The sequence below is a fragment of the Bos javanicus genome, chromosome 24 (assembly GCF_032452875.1).
Source record: "Bos javanicus breed banteng chromosome 24, ARS-OSU_banteng_1.0, whole genome shotgun sequence".
In the NCBI taxonomy this organism is placed as follows: Eukaryota; Metazoa; Chordata; class Mammalia; order Artiodactyla; family Bovidae; genus Bos; species Bos javanicus.
This window is the reverse complement of record NC_083891.1, coordinates 56,281,763-56,301,366: the sequence shown is the minus strand read 5'-3', so window position 1 is coordinate 56,301,366 and position 19,604 is coordinate 56,281,763. Positions and strand designations below refer to the sequence as shown.

Below are 19,604 nucleotides of genomic sequence, written 5' to 3'. Positions count from 1 at the left end.
TTATTAACTATTCACAGTGCTGGTATGAAATAATTATGAGACATTTATTAAAGTATAACTTTCTGTAGCTTTTAAAATACACAAATATTTTCTATAGATCTCATACCCAAAGCTAAATATTTTTGATCATACTTTTAATATACTTCTATTCAAATATACACTACAAGACTTAAAATGAACAAACTTTTGCCTTTTTATTCTCAGACTATGAAAATTCTGTTAAAAAAAAAGAAATTCTGTTGTTAAATATTAAAAGGATTCCTGAGAAATTAGGCCAGCATAAAACAGCTATGTACATTTTCAAAGAAGACAGAGGAGAGTATATTGTTAAAGGTAATACTATGCCACAAAACTAAATTCCAATAGCTTCCATTTAGAGTTCCTTGCAGGACTTCAGGCCCTTCCACAGCAGCCTTCAGTAGACACGCGTCCACAGGAACCGGTGGGACAGCAATCGCATCACAGAGGAAACGCCCATCCAGATGGACCTCAGCATTTCCGTGGGTTCTGATTTGGGTCAAGGTGAACACAGATGGTTTTGGCTAGAGCTTCACGACAAGGCTTCATGCGCCTGCCCTCTTGGCTCTCTCTGGCCTGGTACAGGGCATGCTGACACAAAACATCTTACGCAGAATGCACTAATATGGGATTTATTTTTCAAAATCACATTTCACAAGAACCTAATATTTTCATCATTCCAAAAAGAGAAATGACTTGAAAGTGTTAAAGAAACCTAAAGTATTAAATACGTTTCTAAAATTCATACATGTATCAACCAGTATGTTATTCTATCTTTTGGCTCATACTTGCTTCCGAGATTGAGAGTATATACACTAATACACAATACAGATTCAGGGATTTTATACTTTTATGCGTGGTTTTTATCCTTCTTTAACTTATTAAAACAGAAAATCAGATTGCTGCTGCTAAGTCACTTCAGTCGTGTCCGACTCTGTGTGACCCCATAGATGGCAACCCATCAGGCTCCCCCGTCCCTGGGATTCTCCAGGCAAGAACACTGGAGTGGGTTGCCATTTCCTTCTCCAATGCATGAAAGTGAAAAGTGAAAGTGAAGTCGCTCAGTCGTGTCCGACTCTTAGCGACCCCATGGACTGCAGCCTACCAGGCTCCTCTGTCCATGGGATTTTCCAGGCAAGAGTACTGGAGTGGGGTGCCATTGCCCTCTCAGAAAATCAGATTAGCCTGGAACATAACCTAATTAATTAGGTTATTAATTAATTACAAGGTCTATTTCTTTGTTAAGTCAAGAAACCCAAAATTAGAACACTATAAAATCATCCTTCTATCTTTGATGTATCATTCCATATTTGCAATATTAAAATAGTAATAAAACAATACAATAATATATGTAGGACTTTTTTTTTTTTCACAGAGCAATTACATTTGAAAATATTCCCCAGCAGTTACTAAGGTCAAATAACACTGATACTACTTGTTAGTCCTGACTTATTCTGAGACTACCTCATGTTTACCTAATGGATTAAAGTTGATCCTTGTTGGTTTTAGAGGTCAGCAAAATCTTCTGAGACACAATTTGCTTATTTGTAAAAATAAGGATGATATCTGTTTTTCCCAACTCATGGGATTTAATATTCTTAGGAGAAATGTACAATAACAGGTTTAAAATGTTTATCAAGAGCTTATTATGTTCTAGGACCTGTGTTAGATATCAGTAGAAAGATGAGATATGACCCCTGTCCATGAACTGAGGAGGAGAGGAGGACAGGCCGACAGTAAGCAACCAGTATGTAATACGAGAACTGGCATGCCGGAATGTGTGTACGGTGGCATGGAGACAGAGGAATAAGCAGCAGTTTCCATTCAGGGGTCGGAGGTGTCAGAACAAAGTGCGGTGAAGTGCTGGTGGAGAGGTCTTTAACGGAGCAGCCGGCCTGCAGGACAAGACTCGACGCCAGCAGGCAGGTGACTGTGGTCAGACTTGGGAGAGTGCAGACGCAGGCGAGGGCCAGGAAACGCTGGGCACCCTGTGTCCCCCTGCCAGCAGAACCGTGAGAGGCCAGAGGGACACAGGGAGAGGGCTTTGGAGATGAGGGAAGAAGCCAGCTGTGGCCAGGTGATAAACCACCTGTTGCTTGTGCTAAGAACTTGACTTGGTTTATAGCTCCAAACTCCACAAGGAGTTTCCCCAAGTTTTTAAATGAGGGAATAGTCAGATCAGACCAGTTTTAGGAAAACTCTGGCAGAGAGAAGGGAGAGAAATTAGGAGACAAGGAATGGTTGGCAGGCAAACACAGCAGGTAAGTTAGGAGTTGAATGGAGATCGGGATGCGGGCAGGAAGAGAGGTCCGACTGGATGGGCGGTGATGCTGTTTCCTGGACAGGGAGGCACAAGAGAAAGAAAGCACTCTAACAGGACTTAGTGGGGACGGAAGGGGTCCGTGGGATGTCATCTGGGGGAAATGAGCTGAGTTTGGGACACGTAGGTATTAATGTGGAGGACTTGAGTAAGTAGTTAGAAATATGTCAGAAAATTAGAAAGAAAAATGTGGAACTCAGGACAAGATATACGGAAAGGAGAGACAGATTTGGGAGTTGTTAGCACACAGACACACGTTGAAGACACAGATTCTACACTTGGCACTGTTCCTGGCATATGCCAGTCTCTCCATGAGTATCTGTTAAATGCTTGAGTGTAAGGGGCTGAGATAACCCATGAAAAGCAGACAGAGTGAAAAGATGTGGTTGAAATGACAGAGGACACTGCCACTTAAGGGGTGGGCAGAAAAGAAAGGGCTGGTTTATTAAATTACAATTTGTAGACTTGAAATCTCAAAGTTTTAGGCTAATATTTTTAAATGAAAGCCTTCAAAGTTGTCCGCAGCATACAAGTCACTTTTTAGGCAGAGAATTTTGTGATGACTCACTGCAGTTAATACTTAACAAAACTGCTTTGAAGTTTGATAATATCTTATCTTTTAAATAATCACCCTTTATCAAGTAGTAATTATTTAACTCAGATCAGGAAATAACTTATTAAAAAGGCAAGTTGCTAGGATCAAAAGCATATATTTGAATTAGAATTGAACTTCTAATTCCAAATGACCGATACTAATTAACTGATAACACTGACAGTCCCATTTCTGTAATTTTAACTTTGCTTAAATTTCATCAGTTATCCACAAATATTGATATTTTAGAAAGGTCATTATATAATAGGGCTAATAGACTTCTTTGAATATAATTACGTTAAAAAAGATATACTATTTAAGGGAAAGACAAAAGGGATTTTAAAGTGGAACTTGTTACGTCTTTGCATATGTGAGTCTATGCAAATATATACACATACGTATTTGGTTACTCACTTTGATATACAGATCCTTTTAAAAAATGAAAGGAGAAATATTTTAATCAAGCTAATGATTTATAAAGACTCATATTAATGATCACAGCCACCAATTTTGTTCTGATAGAACTTTCACTGATTTACTGGATTCATAAACTAGAATCAATACAAGATATATCAGACAATTTACCACTGATGATAGGGCTTCCCAGGTGATGCTAGTGGTAAAGAATCTGCCTGCCAATGAAGAGTCACGGGTTTGATCCCTGGGTTGGGAAGATCTCCTGGAGGAATAAAATGGCAACCCACTCCAGTACTCTTGCCTGAAAAATTCCACAGACAAGAGGAGCCTGGTGGGCTACAGTCCATGAGGTTGCAAAGATCTGTGGGGTCACAGAGAGTTGGATGCTACTGAGCACATAGAGTCATACAACACGTATTTAGGCAAGCGTTCCCTATAGTTAGGCCAAAGAGAATTCACTTACATGAAAAGGAAAATGAATTAAATATCCTCTTGCTGAGAATAAGCTCTACAGGAATATTCATTTGATACCCCTAGAGTGGGAGATATGCTGCTTGAAACCTTTTATATCTTTAATGCAATAACACTGCCTAATGATAAGGCAAACTAAAAGGCCAATTCATTATAAAATCCAATATTTGGACCATGAAACTCTTTAGCACTTAATAAGCAATTAATATTTGTCAATGAAAAAATGTTGTGGTAACACAAGGTGAAAATCAATACCACTAGCCCACTTGTTGCCCTCTCCAGCACTGACAAGCTACCCACATCACTACAGTCCTTAAGGGAAACAACTGTTTTGATGGTTTAATTTATGCTCTTCACAAGCAAACATGAATCCTCTGAAGCTCTAACTCAGAACACACTTTGTTACTAATCTGCTTATAATTGCTATTACGTATGTAATGCATAGATGTGTGCCTTGAAATAACATTCTATGCTTTATAACAGATACTATTAAAAGCATACTTAATAGTATACACACTAATTTTATCCACTGAGCAAAACTGAGCAAAGCATATAAACCTCCAGAAAAAGCCTTCCATTTAATACAATACTTTCTTTTTAAGAGTAAATATATAAAGAAGGCAGTTTGGACACGTGTCTGAAGGCTTAATAGATTATATATATAAACTCTGCAAAAATGGTTTTTAACAGGTGTATGATTTTTATTTTGGGTGGTTTCTTTCTTTCTTTCTTTTTTTAAAGAGTAACACACAAAAAAAGGAAATGAAGAATTACCTATAACCTCCCCACTCTTTTTTAAGTACCTGTTATACAACTGAAACCCTACCCAACTATTTTTCACTAATCAGGTCCCATGCCTCAGAAGAACTACCAAGGGCCCTTTGGGATACATCCTTCCAGACTTTCTATTAGCTTGTCTTTGACATCATAACGTTTATCAGCTTTTTTTTTCTTAGTATGAAACATTTGCTATCCCTCTACATTATTTTTTATAAAGATATCTGTTCAGAGACGAGACTTGTTGGATCATTTTAAATGCTAAAATAGTGCCCCACGTGACAAGTGTATGCCCACCCCCCAACTTACTCCTGTTTGTTTTTTTTTTAAAAAAGAGAGAAACACTATTTAACACATTTAATTCCTTCTATAGCTTGGAAAAGACAAAGACTCACCAATCATTTTTGTAAAACAATAAAATAAATACAAGACAGGTGTGCTCTTTGAAAGGGGAAGCTTCTTTCAGAAAGCAATACTATGGCTGAAGAAACATTTAAAAAATAGTTATTTTGAGAGTTGGAATAAAGAAGGCTGAGTGTCAAAGTATTGATGCTTTTGAATTGTGGTGCTAGAGAAGACTCCTGAAAGGCCCTTGGACAGCAAGGAGATCAAACTATCAATCTTAAAGGAAATCAACCCTGAATATTCATTGGATGGACTCATGCTGAAGCTGAAGCTCAGTACTTTGGCCTCCTGATGCAAAGAGCCACCCTGGAAAAGACCCTACTGCTGTGAAAGATTGAGGGCTGGAGGAGAAGGGGACGACAGAGGATGAGATGGTTGGATGGCATCGCCGACTCAATGGAAATGAGTTTGGGCAAACTCCAGGAGATGGTGAAGGACAGGGAGGCCTGGCATGCAGCAGTCCATGGGGTCACAAAGAGTCAGACTTGACTTAGCGAGTGAACAACAACACTTTTATGGTGAATGCTTCATTTAACAGTCAATTGAGATAGATATTGAGATATGGCATTGTAGAATAAGACTGCACTAAAAATCGTAGGTTTTAAACTTCTCATTATTCAGGAGTCAGAGTTTGAAACTGCTTTAGCACTAACTTACCCTCACTACAGAGCAAACAACCGGTGAGCCTGAGAAAACTTACAACCGCCTTCACAGCGAAGGTTTGAGTTAACAGAGAACAGGAAGGCCCATTTCTGGATCTTTGGAAAGTTTAAAATTTCATGAGAATTCTGATTCACACTTCCACTTTTACATATGAAAAAGTCAGAGTCCAAAGTCAGTCAACGGTACACGTGAGGTGAGAATAAATTGATACTGTGAGAATTTCTTTGCATTTTAAATTCCTGAGATTAATTTTGCATTAAAATATAAGAAATAATAAATGATTCTATTTGTAGTTTGTACATTCAAGACCGGCTGTGTCATTCCATGTTACTCCACATGCAATCTAGACACTTTTTCATTTTTAATGATCACACTCTGGGAGAAACTTTTACATGTAGGCTGTTGCAGTATTTCCAAAAAGGTAGTCATCAAATAACAGGTTTGGAATTCTGTTGTTTAGAACTCAGAACACAATTATCTATAGAAACAATGCCACAAATAACAGATTTCTAGGCCAGCTTCCAAAAGTCTATAGAATTCTTACTGTTGCAGAATTTGTAGGGCCAGTTCAATCTCCTAAGCACTATTTATAACAGTTTCTCTGAGAAAAAGCATTTCAAGGTGCAAGTCAGACACTAGGAACCTACTTATCTACTGTATATACCAGACTCTTATACGTTCTAATATCTTTACATATATAGAGGGCATATGTACGTAAAGCCCAGCAGGAATATATGTGGGATGTCAGGGAAAAGTATGAGGTTACCTGTCTTAAACCCCTGGACACTGTACCCCCCCAGAGTTGACACTCCTTCTCCTGCCCCTCTATATACAGGCTCTGTGGTATTGCTAATGGTGACCTTCAAGGGACTAATGCCAACACGTGCCTCCCAGGACTGCTGCTCCCAGGACCACTGTTCCCATGGCAGGCCACTGCCGACCCATGCCTCTGCAGGAGACCCTCAAACACTCAAAGGTGGGTCTGACTGAGTGTCCTATGAGCTCACTGCTCCTTCCCCCTGGTTCCCGGTGGGCACAAAGGCTTTGTCTGTGCTCTCTAAGAGTCGAGGGGTTTGGTTGGGAGTCACGTTCCAGTAGAGCTTAAGCTATGAGATTATAGTAAGAAACCGTGGAGGTTTTTTGGGCAGTGATCACGAGTGGTTATGTGGTGCGGTGGTGGTGATGCTGGTGCTGGTAGTGGTGATGCGGGGGGTGAGTGTGTTGTGTGTGTTTATGTGTATGCTGGGGTGAAGCAGGGGACAACAAGTGTTCCATGCAGGGTGTAATATAATCACAAGACTGAAAGAAAGAGAGTGTACATTGTAAGAAAAACTAAAAAGTCCTCAGAATGATTAGGACTTAACAGTAGAAGGGATGGCGTGGAGAAAGATAAAAATGGATGGAGAATTAGGCTGAAGACAGACCATGAAGAGCCCTGGGATTTTCAGTGAATATATACAAACTGTGAACACATACTGTTAGAGGGACGTTTAAACCCAGCAAGAATATTTAAAAAAATGTTTACTAGAAGACATTGTGGGATCCAAACCATCACTGTTTACATACAATTGACTTTTACAAATATAATTGTTTATAGATTCATATATAAACCTTTTTCCAGTAGTCATGGATGGATGTAAGAGTTGGACTATAAAGAAACATGAGCACCAAAGAATTGATGCTTTTGAACTGTGGTGTTGGAGAAGACTCTTGAGAGTCTCTTGGACTGCAAGGAGATCCAACCAGTCCATCCTAAAGGAAGTCAGTTCTGAATATTCACTGGAAGGACTGATGCTGAAGCTGAAGCTCCAATACTTTGGCCACCTGATGCAAAGAACTGACTCACTGGGAAAGACCCTGATGCTGGCAAAGATTGAAGGCAGGAGGAGAAGGGGACAACAGAGGATGAGATGGTTGGATGGCATCACCGACTCAATGGACATGAGTTTGAGCAAGCTCTGGGAGTTGGTGATGGACAGGGAGGCCTGGCATGCTGCAGTCCATGGGGTCATAAAGAGTCGGACATGACTGAGTGACTGTACTGAACTGAATAAACCTTTAGATATTAGATTCATATCTAAACAATTCATCTCTAAACTTAGATTCATATGATATAAGATTCATAACTAAAATGACCATGGTTTTGGTCACTTTATATTTAGATAAGTATGGTTTAGTTTTGGGGAAAAAATGGTAAATAACTTGATCATTTTCTCCCAGAATAATATCAGAATACTTATTTAAGTGTAACTAACATGTTCAACAAAGGTCCGTCTAGTCAAGGCTATGGTTTTTCCAGTGGTCACGTATGGATGCGAGAGTTGGACTGTGAAGAAGGCTGAGCGCCGAAGAATTGATGCTTTTGAACTGTGGTGTTGGAGAAGACTCTTGAGAGTCCCTTGGACTGCAAGGAGATCCAACCAGTCCATTCTAAAGGAGATCAGCCCTGGGTGTTCTTTGGAAGGACTGATGTTGAAGATGAAACTCCAGTACTTTGGCCACCTCATGCGAAGAGTTGACTCGTTGGAAAAGACTCTGATGCTGGAAGGGATTGGGGGTAGGAGGAGAAGGGGACGACAGAGGATGAGATGGCTGGATGGCATCACCGACTCAATGGATGTGAGTTTGAGCGAACTCCGGGAGTTGGTGATGGACAGGAAGGCCTGGTGTGCTGCGATTCATGGGGTCGCAAAGAGTCAGACATGACTGAGTGACTGATCTGAACTGAACTGAACATGTTCAAAAAGTTAGTGAAAACATTTTCTTGGGATTTGGGTGAACCTAAAAGTAAACTTTTCAGTATTTTTAACATAAAGTCTATTTCAAACAAATGGTACAGGTCTTAAGATAAAAGATATTGTGTTTTGGACTTCCTAGAGCATAAATTCTTTAAAATTAAAAAAAAAAAAAACTGTAGGACCATAAAACAAAGAACATTTAATTACTGAGATTTGTCCACATTCAAGTTTAGCCTCTGTGAACACTACAATAAATCTATACAAATATACTTTACCATGTCATGAATTTATATTTCCCTTGATCGCTTTTGATTTCAGTTTTGAACAAAAGTAAGATAAAACCACCACAGAAGTGTAAAGATGTCGAATTTATCTAACTGCTGTATAAAATTAATGACTGATTTTTTTTTAAGTAAAGCATCTTTTCACTGATTATTAGAACTGCTTAGAATGTGAACTGCATGATTTTTCATGGCTGCACACTCAAGGACAACAAAGAATGACCTTAAACAGCAGTGTATAAAAATACATTTATCACTGAAATGGCATGCTGGCTGCCAGTCAATATATGCCTCTCATTTGTTAGGAGGTTCTCCTGCTGTGATTCCCTCATTACAATTTGCTTTTACTTCCTGGGCAAATGACAACTAGAAAATGAGGCAGTTTCTTTCTTGACCAAACTTAATCCAGAAAAAATGAGATGACAGCTGCAGCCACTCAAGTGTTACAGGACATTTTACACGTGTTTGTAGAGGCCTGATTATATATTCTAAATATTACATCACTGGGTGTGACAGCCGGCACGTTATCTCACTATCCTAGTCTCCTTCGTTTGTGGGAAGAAGGGTTTCAGAAACAGGATACTTTTTAGTTACAAAATAATTTCTTGTATCCCATCTGATCTTTTTCTAATCAAATAATCTGAGGTGCAGAATGCAGATAAACACTCAATTTAGAGACAGGCTGGAGAAAACATTCTAAGATACTCTGAAGAGAATTATTCAGCTACAGTTGTCAGCTGAAGGGAGTAACTAACTCCTGTCTTGCGTTTCTATGATAGTCTCAGTGTACAGCTTACATTTTTCTAGGAAGCAAAAAAAGGTAGATTCACTTAGATAATTTACTTGTACTAGAAATATATGTGTGAAGAAAATTATAGTACAGTCACATAGTTTTAAGTTACGTTTAATTTATTTTTTCATATAAGGATTTTCTGACCCACTGATTTCTAGTCACGTTTTGAGACACCTCAGGGCACAGTACCTTATTACAAGAGATGTGGAATTACCACAAAATGCTGAAAACAAAAACAACCTTTCCTTTAAATTAAAAAGTACAGATGCTAGAAAGCACCCTGGGAAGGGGAAGACAAAGGAAATAAAAACTCCAATGACTAGTAATAAGGTACACAGAATAAACTAAAAAAAAAGACTTAAAATAATTATTCGTTTGGTTTTAGTTTTCCTCTACTTAGTGCGGCCAAACAGTTTCTGTTCTGGTAGATGGGCCCAGTTTTCTAGTTGGAGTATGCATCTGGGACTCTGTTGAGAAGTTTACAGTCAGAGATTAGCAAAGAAACAGACTAAAAATATAGGTAGGTGGATGAACAAGAACGTGACGCTAAGTGAAATCATTCAGACACATACACTAAAAACACATATCGATTAATTCTACTTATGTGAAATTCTCGATGAGGCAAAACTACAGTGACAGGAAGAATCAGGGGTCGCCAGGGTGTGAGGACTGACTGCAAAGGGGTAGAAGAAGTTTCGGAGGGTGACAAGATTGTTCACACTGGCTAACACCCATCCAACTGTGCCCTGACAGTGGGTGAGTTTACTACCTGTAAATTACACCTTGTTAAATCAGGTACCAATATGGACACAGAGGAAAACAGATACAGTAGCAAAGAGGGGGTGGCGTAAGAACTGGTGCTTTCGTCACTATTGCCTGGAAGCGCTGAGAAATGCACACAGCTAATTCCTTAGCGTATGGGGTTTGGCTGCTCCCCAGAAGCCATCCTCCAGTTCTTCAATGGTCTCAAAGGGCGGCACAGCCACAGTTGCTCCTGGGGAAAGTTAACTACAACTAAGGACAGAGATGGTATGGACCTAACAGAAGCAGAAGATATCAAGAAGAGGTGGCAAGAATACACAGAATAACTATACAAAAAAGATCTTCATGACCCAGATAACCACGATGGTATGATCAGTCACCTAGAACCAGACATCCTGGAATGTGAAGTCAAGTGGGCCTTAGGAACCATCACTGTGAACAAAGCTAGTGGAGGTGATGGAATTCCACTTGAGTTATTTCAAATCCTGAAAGATGATGCTGTGAAAGTGCTGCACTCAATATCCAGCAAATTTGGAAAACTCAGCAGTGGCCACAGGACTGGAAAAGGTCAGTTTTCATTCCAATCCCAAAGAAAGGCAATGCCAAAGAATGCTCAAACTGCCGCACAATTGCACTCATCTCACATGCTAGTAAAGTAATGCTCAAAATTCTCCAAGCCAGGCTTCAGCAATATGTGAATCGTGAACTTCCTGATGTTCAAGCTGGTTTTAGAAAAGGCAGAGGAACCAGAGATCAAATTGCCAACATCAGTTGGATCATCAAAAAAGCAAGAGAGTTCCAGAAAAACATCTACTTCTGCTTTATTGACTATGCCAAAGCCTTTGACTATGTGGATCACAACAAACTGTGGGAAATTCTGAAAGAGATGGGAATACCAGACCACCTGACCTGCCTCCTGAGAAATCTGTATGCAGATCAAGAAGCAAGTTAGAACTGGACATGAACAACAGACTGGTTCCAAATTGGGAAAGGAGTACATCAAGGCTGTATATTGTCACCCTGCTTATTTAACTTATATGCAGAGTACATCAGGAGAAATGCTGGTCTGGATGAAACACAAGCTGGAATCAAAAGCTGGGAGAAATATCAATAACTTCTGATATGCAGATGACACCACCTTTATGGCAGAAAGTGAAGAGGAACTAAAGAGCCTCTTGATGAAAGCGAACGAGGAGAGTGAAAAAGTTGGCTTAAAACTCAACGTTCAGAAAACTAAGATCATGGCATCTGGTCCCATCACTTCATGGCAAATAGCTGGGGAAACAATGGAAACAGTGAGAGACTTTATTTGGGGGGGCTCCAAAATCACGGCAGATGGTGACTGTAGCCATGAAATGTAAAAGATGCTTGCTCTTTGGAAGAAAAGCTATGACCAACCTAGACATCTTTTAAAAAGCAGAGACATTACTTTGCCAACAAAAGTCCATCTAGTCAAAACCATGGTTTTTTCAGTAGTCATGTATGGATGTGAGAGTTGGACTATAAAGAAAGCTGAGCACCGAAGAACTGATGCTTTTGAACTGTGGTGTTGGAGAAGGCTCTTCAGAGTCCCTTGGACTGCAAGGAGATCCAACCAGTCCATTCTAAAGGAAATCAGTCCTGAATATTCATTGGAAGGACTGATGCTAAAACTGAAACTCCAATACTTTGGCCACCTTATGTGAAGAATTCAGCCCTTAGAAAAGATCCTGATGCTGGGAAAGATTGAAGGCGGGAGGAAAAGGGGACGACAGAGGATGAGATGGTTGGATGGCATCACTGACTCAATGGAACTGAACTGTTTCTCAATCGGGATACCCTTCCTGTAAATCCGCCAGGAGTGTTCTTTTCCTTGAACTCTTGCTCACCACTCTAGTAGCTTTGTGCATGCCACCAGAAACCATTTCTTCCTTTTTAATATAGTCATACATTTTTGCTCAACTTATAATACTGGCTATTGATTCAGGACTGCTGGACCAAACCATCTTAACTTCATTGTTTTAAAGCTCTAAACCTAAATTTATATCTATCACTGTCCACAAATACTATGCTAATGCAAAAGGTACAGAATTTAGTAAAGTATTTTTGAAATTCTAGAATCTGCAAATAGAAAATTCCACACATTAAAGATTATATACCATAAAGATGTTAAGACTCATATTTAATAGATGGCATTAGTACTGAAATGGACAATCCAGCTTTTACATGAGGAAAATTTTTGAACATTTTCCAGAAGAGCAATCAAGCTATAAGAAAATAATAAGCCACGCACTTCACATGTGTTTGTCTAAAAGGGCTTTCCACTTCTCTGCAAACTTGTGAGAGTGACACAGTAAAGGAGCTGCTATTTAAGCTAATCGATTTTCAACATACTAATTCTTTTTCAGAAAGGAAGATTACAAAACTACTGAAAACCAAAATGGTTAAGACCTATTAGAAAAACTTAATTTGTCTACAGAATATGGCACTTAAAATAACACCCAATAAAGGGGCATGGAAAACAAGAATAACATTCAACGAAGGGAGAATGACATAAATAATTTAGTATCATCCTTAATACACACCTTCTCCATTAAGAAAAATAAGAAATTAAAGAACACAGGGTCAGTGAAATTAGATTGGAGTAGTATTCATTAAGATTCCTCTTCTTGGCCACTGAATAAATTCTGATTTATGATACGCTTTTAAAAATATGAATGTAATTCTAGTTAATTAAATACAAATACTAATAAATCTCTTTAAAACAACTTTATAAACTGAAGGCTCACACTGCCAGGATCCTGCTTGCTGACAGTCTCCTGGACGTTCCCATACTCTATCTGCTAGTAGCGCTTAGTCACTCAGTCGTGTCCGACTCTGTGGCCCCATGGAGTGTAGCCTGCCACGCTCCTCTGTCCATGGGATTTCCCAGGCAAGAATACTGGAGTGGGTTGCCATTCCCTTCTCCAGGCGATCTGCCCAACCCAGGGATCGAACCCACATCCCCTGTGTCTCCTGCATTGCAGGCAGATTCTTTCCCCGCTGAGCCACCGAGGACTCCATAAATATTCTGATCCTCCCAATTCCTCATGTGGAGACTATTCCTAAGGAGCAGTGACCTTCAACCAGCTGCACGGCTACTGCAGGCGCAGAGTGCAGAAACGCGCACAGCGAATTCCGAGCCCGCTGACCTGCAGTGGATGCCAGCGGGAGAGAGGCCCGCAGTGGCCAGCGCACAGAGACCACTCTGTTCAGAAAGTGCCGTTGGGAGGGTTTCCGGAGTCCTACTTCTGCCCTACTCGGGAGTTATCTGTAGTTTTCTATTTTTCTTGCCATCTTCCATTCTCTCTCTCTGTGTTGTTGAGTTTATTATATAAGAAGAGAATGCAAAAGCATTAAATTCCCATTAGTCCTGGTTATTTTTCATTGACTGTTTTCTCTACCATAATGTATCTCTATCTCTCCTTGGCTCTCAACACACAAAAAAACCTTTATTGCTGAGTTTTTTTTTCTCCTTGGCCTACATGTTTTGGAACACTTTTTGTTTTTCCTAATCCTTTTTTCTAGATATTTTTCAAGGACTTACATGCCTCAGACTAACACAGGGGCCGACCTCATGGAGAAAGGTTGAAAAGAGTTCCTACTTCCCTTTCCCATTATTTTAGCCATCTCAGAACAGTGATTTAAAAGAGTCCTGTGGTGAACTCTTTCTTCCCAACTGAGGTTTAATGTATAATCCATTATCATCATTCTATAGATATTATTTCCTAATATTTATTCCTAAAATATTTATATCTATTATCTCAACCTAGTCCATGAATTTAACTTTTCTAAAGTTCTGTATTCAAAAACTTTCTTCCAATCCTAAATTCTTTACCAGGTTTTTTTCTAATATGCTCAACACAAGGATGGATGTTGCAGAATACAGAGTGATTGTGAACTCTGTTATTGCCTATGAACTCTCACATTAAACTAAAGGACTGCACTGTCAGGACTTTTCACTGACATTCTCTGTAAAGTTTATCATATTGTATTTTTTAGTATAAGACTCCATAAATAATCTCATAACTGTGACTTCTTCAGGCAGGAGCCATTCCCACATATTTGAAATCATGGGATAAATTACATACCTTCTTATATGACACATTATTCCTACTGGCACTAGGTTGGGATATTGTTGCTAAAAGCTTATTTTCCTTAGCTATTAAGTGCTATAATATACTATCAAGAACTTGGAATAATCAGGAATAAGACCTGTAGTTTCTCAAATATTCCATATTACTATATTTTAAAAAAGTATTTTCTTATTTTATAAGTAGAATAAGGTCCTTAATTTTTTGTGTGTGTAAACATCATTTAAATTACATTCATGTCCTACAAAAAATAATAATTGGATTAAAAAAGGTGATTTTTTTTTTTGATATGTACAATCTGGTAAATTTTATTTTTTAGTGACTTTTGATGACATTTTGCAGATTTGTCACAGCTATTGTATCATTTGATAATTAACTCACTGACATGGACATCCAAGCTTCAACTCATCATTCCTTAATAGAATTCTATATGGGGGTGGGGTGTGGTTACAAAATCAAAGTGCCTGGTAAAAGGAGGATGAAGTTATGATTAATCCAAAGCCACTAAAGGCCACATTGGTTTCAAGTATGATGAGAGAATTCAATTCTTTCCCTGTAGACCGTTTTGTCCCACACAAAGTATGCCCCACCTCCATGTTTCAAGACCGTCTCCTCCAATCTGAATTCATTAAATAGAACCCACTAAACCCTCCAGTCATGCCTACAACCGCAGTGTCAAATACGTGTGCCAAGAGATGGCAGCACTTGGCCTTTGCCCCGTGAGGCAAGCGTCCTGGGAACACGCATGGCTCCCGGGAGACCTCACAGGTCCGAGGGCGGGGAGACACATGAAACCCCGCAATCCTTGGGTCCTCGCTGGGGGCTCTGGATGCCGCACCATCCTTTTCAGAGCCCTGTGCCCTCGGGGTGGTGGCACGCTCCCGTCCACCGTGTGCAGATTCGCTCTGCCCGGTATAGACCTGCTTTGTCTTCACTCTGGTGTCTAAAGCAACACGATGACAAGAAGGGTTTACTTTCTCCTCTGCCCCTCATCCTTACTATAAGGATTATCAGAAAAGAAAAAGGGCTTCTCTAAAGCTAGTGTTAAAGCTGTGTTTTAAAACACAGGCCTTACACATAATCACTATTTCATTTGAGGCCACAGGACTGCACAAAAGGACAGCTGAAGATGGGGAAGGCTAACTGGTTCTTGCTGTAAGCACTGCACATCCTGCTAGCCTCAGCAGCTCTGCCCTCCTCTGTTTATAACCTAAGCCATGGATTCACCTTTCTTCTGAAAAAGCTGGAATCTAGATATCAGCCCAAGTGTCAAAAAATATTCCAAGATGAATTAAATAAGAAATATTAAGAATTAAGTATATTAAGAATTAAGAATATTAAAAATATTAAGAAATATGAATCAACTAAGAAACAATACAAGTGGAATGCTTTTCAAAGGCTTGATTACATTTGTTTGTTTTTCAGAAGGCACAAATAAGCTCCTCTCGGTTGCCAAGATGTGTGTAAGCTGTCCACACAGAAATGAAACACCCTTTGGACAACTCAGTACAACTTATTTCATTCTGCCAGGAAACACACAGATATATCTATAATAAAACTGCATTGTTAAATTTAACTTCTGGTTCCAGTCATTAATACCCGACCTTACAGATTTAATAGTAAATGCCACCCCCACCTTCTGCCTTGCCCCAACCCATGGGGAAATTCAAAAATGGATGTTGTCTTTTCAGCAAATACTTCGGCTTTGCCTCAGATGTTTACAAGTGTGATAAACATTTATTCTTTTCTATATCTGCCACTACTGTGAGGTTATTGATCAAATCATTCTTGAAAACACTCTGCCAGAGACCATGGAGAAGGATATATGTTGTTTCTGAAAAGTAATTGCTTCCTTCCTTCTGAACAATTCATTGTTTAATCCAGGTCTGTTTTACATCTGATTTTTGTTGAGATCTCATTCAAGTCACAATTTCTTACAAAACACTCAAGCAAATCTGGATTTACATAACATAATTTGCACTAGTATTACACTGCATCACTGAAATGTGATCCTTTCTATTTTAGGTTTAGAAAAGTGCCATTTTAAAGGCTCTTTGCAGGTACTCTTTTATTGAATATCACATGCTCTTTTCTACCTCTCAAGTGAAATATTAAAGAAACTTTAAAAATAAATGTAAATGCTTACATGATATGGCAGGCTAAAAAGAATAAAGAATATTATAACTAAAGAACACCCTGCCGCTTGCTGTGAAGCCTCAGAATTTAAGTCCCACTTTGTACTGGTTGGCAAAAGAGAAGGGAGAGATGAGGCAGCTTTCTCTGTGCCCTTCTGAATGTGTGTGTGCTCAGGTGTTCAGTTGTGTCTGACTCTTTGCGACCCCGTGGACTGCAGCCCGCCAGGATTCTCTGTTCATGCGATTCTCCAGGCAAGAATACTAGAGTGGGTTGCCATTTTCTCCTCCAGGGGATCTTCCTGACCCTGGGACTGAACCCATGTCTCCTGCACTGCAGGCAGATTCTTTACCACTGAGCCACCGGGGAAGCTCCACTTCTGAATAGTTCTGGGCATTTCTAACTTCCTTGGGAGGCTCTCTTCCCTATGGGACAATTGCCTCAAAATTGAAGGGAAAATAAAATCTTTACCAGGCAATATCTAATTCTGCATGATTTCCCAATCTGCTAAGCAGCCTGCATTTATATATATCTTAGCTTATATTTCCTCGGGTACATCTATTTTTTACAACAACTATACATTTTACATTCCTGAATTAAGAAATTTAATCTATCTGGAAAATTTGGCCTTAAAACCTTTTTACTTTTCTTTTGACAATCGAAGTTTTAAGTATTTTCAGTAATTTGTGAACTATTTTTAAAAAAGCCTATTTTCAAGCCCAAGAATCTAAGAGGAAAAGCCCAGTTTCTTCCCTAAAGTATATACCAAAGAAAAATATAACTCTTCTTTTATTTAGGTTCACCTTGAAAAAAGAAGGAAAAAAGTAGTAACCATAGATAGCTTGGCTACTGGCCCTGCAAGAGCAGAAACAGAGTCTCAGTCAACTTGTATTACCAAAAAGAAAAAAAAAAAAAAAAAAGGATCCTCAGATGAGTGAACGAGGAGGGGAAGGGATCACAGGCAGCTGTTTATTAAATACTTCTGGACTCACTTTAAAATAGTGGACACACTGATGCTTCCATCCCTTGGACAGTCCTCTCAATTCACTGCTCTATTCTTTGATTTGAAACCATTAAGCCTCAGGCTCCCCTTGGTGGCTCAGTGGTAAAAATCCTGCCAGTGAAGGAGACATGGGTTTGATCCCTGGTCCGGTGCAGCCACAACTGTTGAGCCTGAGCTTTAGAGCCAGGAGCTGCAACTACAGGAGCCCACGGACCCTGGAGCCCGTGCTCCACAACGAGAGAGGCCCAAGCACTGCAAGGACAGAGAAGCCCCCGATCACCAGTTAGAGAAAAGCCCACTCAGGCATGAAGAGCCAGCAGAGCCAAAAACAAATAAAGTTACATATATAAGAAAAGAAATCATTAAGCCTCAAAAAGTGGCAAGCAGTCCAGCTACCAAAGAGGCATTAATTCCAGACGCCTGTCTTATGGATCCAAGTCTCTCCATGGATGGCTTACTGAACAAAGTATCCCTTCACGGGCAGACTAGGTTCTACCTCCATGATCATGCCCTTGATGATGGTCGGGAGGGGACCCGGAAGTGTGTAGATATTACACACACTCAGGCAGTGGATGCTCTGACTGAATGTGGGGTTTCAGTACAGAGAGGAGATAGGGGTGGTGGGGAGGCGTCAGAAATCGGAGGCATTCAATGGTTCTAGTAGGTCTCATGAACTCTCAAGGGAAAGAACTCTATAACGCTTTCTGGCATAAAAAGACTCCATTTGAGGGGTTTGGAGTGAATTACTGGAGGTGAGGGATGACAGAAGAGTAAATCCCTGAGTTCAGGAAGAACTAGGTGTGATTAGGGACAGACAATTACATGCATCATTGAAAGGGAAGCTGGAATTTCATAGGATGACTTATGCTGGGAACATTCTTTGAATCTATGGTAGACCTAGTCCCAGGACAATTCAGCTCTGGCTATCAGTCAGATTTTTTTCCCCCAAAGAAATGAACATTTAATCATTTACACTGTGCTTAAAAGAAAAAGTCACTGATTTTACACCCTTCAACTTGTTTTTTTGCCAGGAAATAATCATTTTGAAGAGGAACTCAAAAACTTGAACTATGAGTTCAAGTAAAATGAGCATTTCTGAGGTAACTGGCAGGATTTCACCAAAGGCCACTTTCTCAAGGTCTTCCTCTATCTTCACTTATCCTATAGCGAGAATTATACACAGATACCAAGGATATGAGTCACTGCCTTCAGAATTTACTGTCTTAGCATTATACCACTTTTCACTTTCATGCATTGGAGAAGGAAATGGCAACCCACTCCAGTATTCTTGCCTGGAGAATCCCAGGGACGGCGGAGCCCGGTGGGCTGCCGTCTCTGGGGTCGCACAGAGTCGGACACGACTGAAGCGACTTAGCAGCAGCAGCAGCAGCAGCACTATACCAGACTCTGAAAATCCAGAAGTCTGAATTTCAAAAGGAATTGCTTTTATCCCTCATACTCTAGCTTAAATTACTACAACACAGTATTTGATGAGTAACTTAAAAAAAACCACACACACACAAAAACCCAAATCGCCTTACTGGTTTATATTCTAATACTTTGAGAATTTAATTCATCTAAGTAATGAGCCATTGCTTCCTGACACATTTGTTCAATGAATTAATAAGTTACTAGGATCTCCTAGGCATTGAACACTGTCTAGCAGATTCTTTACCATCTGAGTCACCAGGGAAGCCCTTAACAGCATACAGTTCACTTTAGTAAAGTCCTCTCTTACAATCCTGAAGCCTAGAACTTTATGCTAGAATGAAGAAAGGCTCTGTTACTATGAGATAGGAAAGATTTAATGTGTGCCAGAGTAGTATGCAATTGGGTTTTTTTATTTTTTTATGAATTCTGTAATGCTCACACAGCCCTGTGAGGCTGGGTCTTTTATTACATTTACAGAAAAGGCAACAGAGAGGTTAAGCAATTTGCCCAAAGTCACACAGGTGTAATGGTCAGAGGCAGGTCTTGGACTAGACACTCTGAATCCAGTGTCTACTCTCTAAATCAATACACTCCAGTATCTGTGGCTTAGAGATAGGCTCCGAGGAACAAAGCCAGATAAAAGGAAGACTTTTCTAGCGTTTATAGAGCGATAATAACAAGCAAATTT

General features: G+C 39.7%; 1 protein-coding gene and 1 long non-coding RNA gene across 5 annotated transcripts in view; one reads left to right on the top strand and one right to left on the bottom strand.

Moving 5' to 3' along the window:
* The window catches only part of WDR7 (WD repeat domain 7), a 353,722-nt gene that overhangs the window by 20,819 nt on the left and 313,299 nt on the right, over window positions 1–19,604 (bottom strand). The gene's annotated exons all lie outside the window — the stretch shown is intronic.
* On the top strand, window positions 1,538–15,934 carry LOC133237773 (uncharacterized). Its single transcript, XR_009733336.1, has 3 exons — window positions 1,538–1,944; window positions 6,499–6,639; window positions 15,775–15,934. It is a non-coding gene; the product is annotated as an uncharacterized LOC133237773 (long non-coding RNA).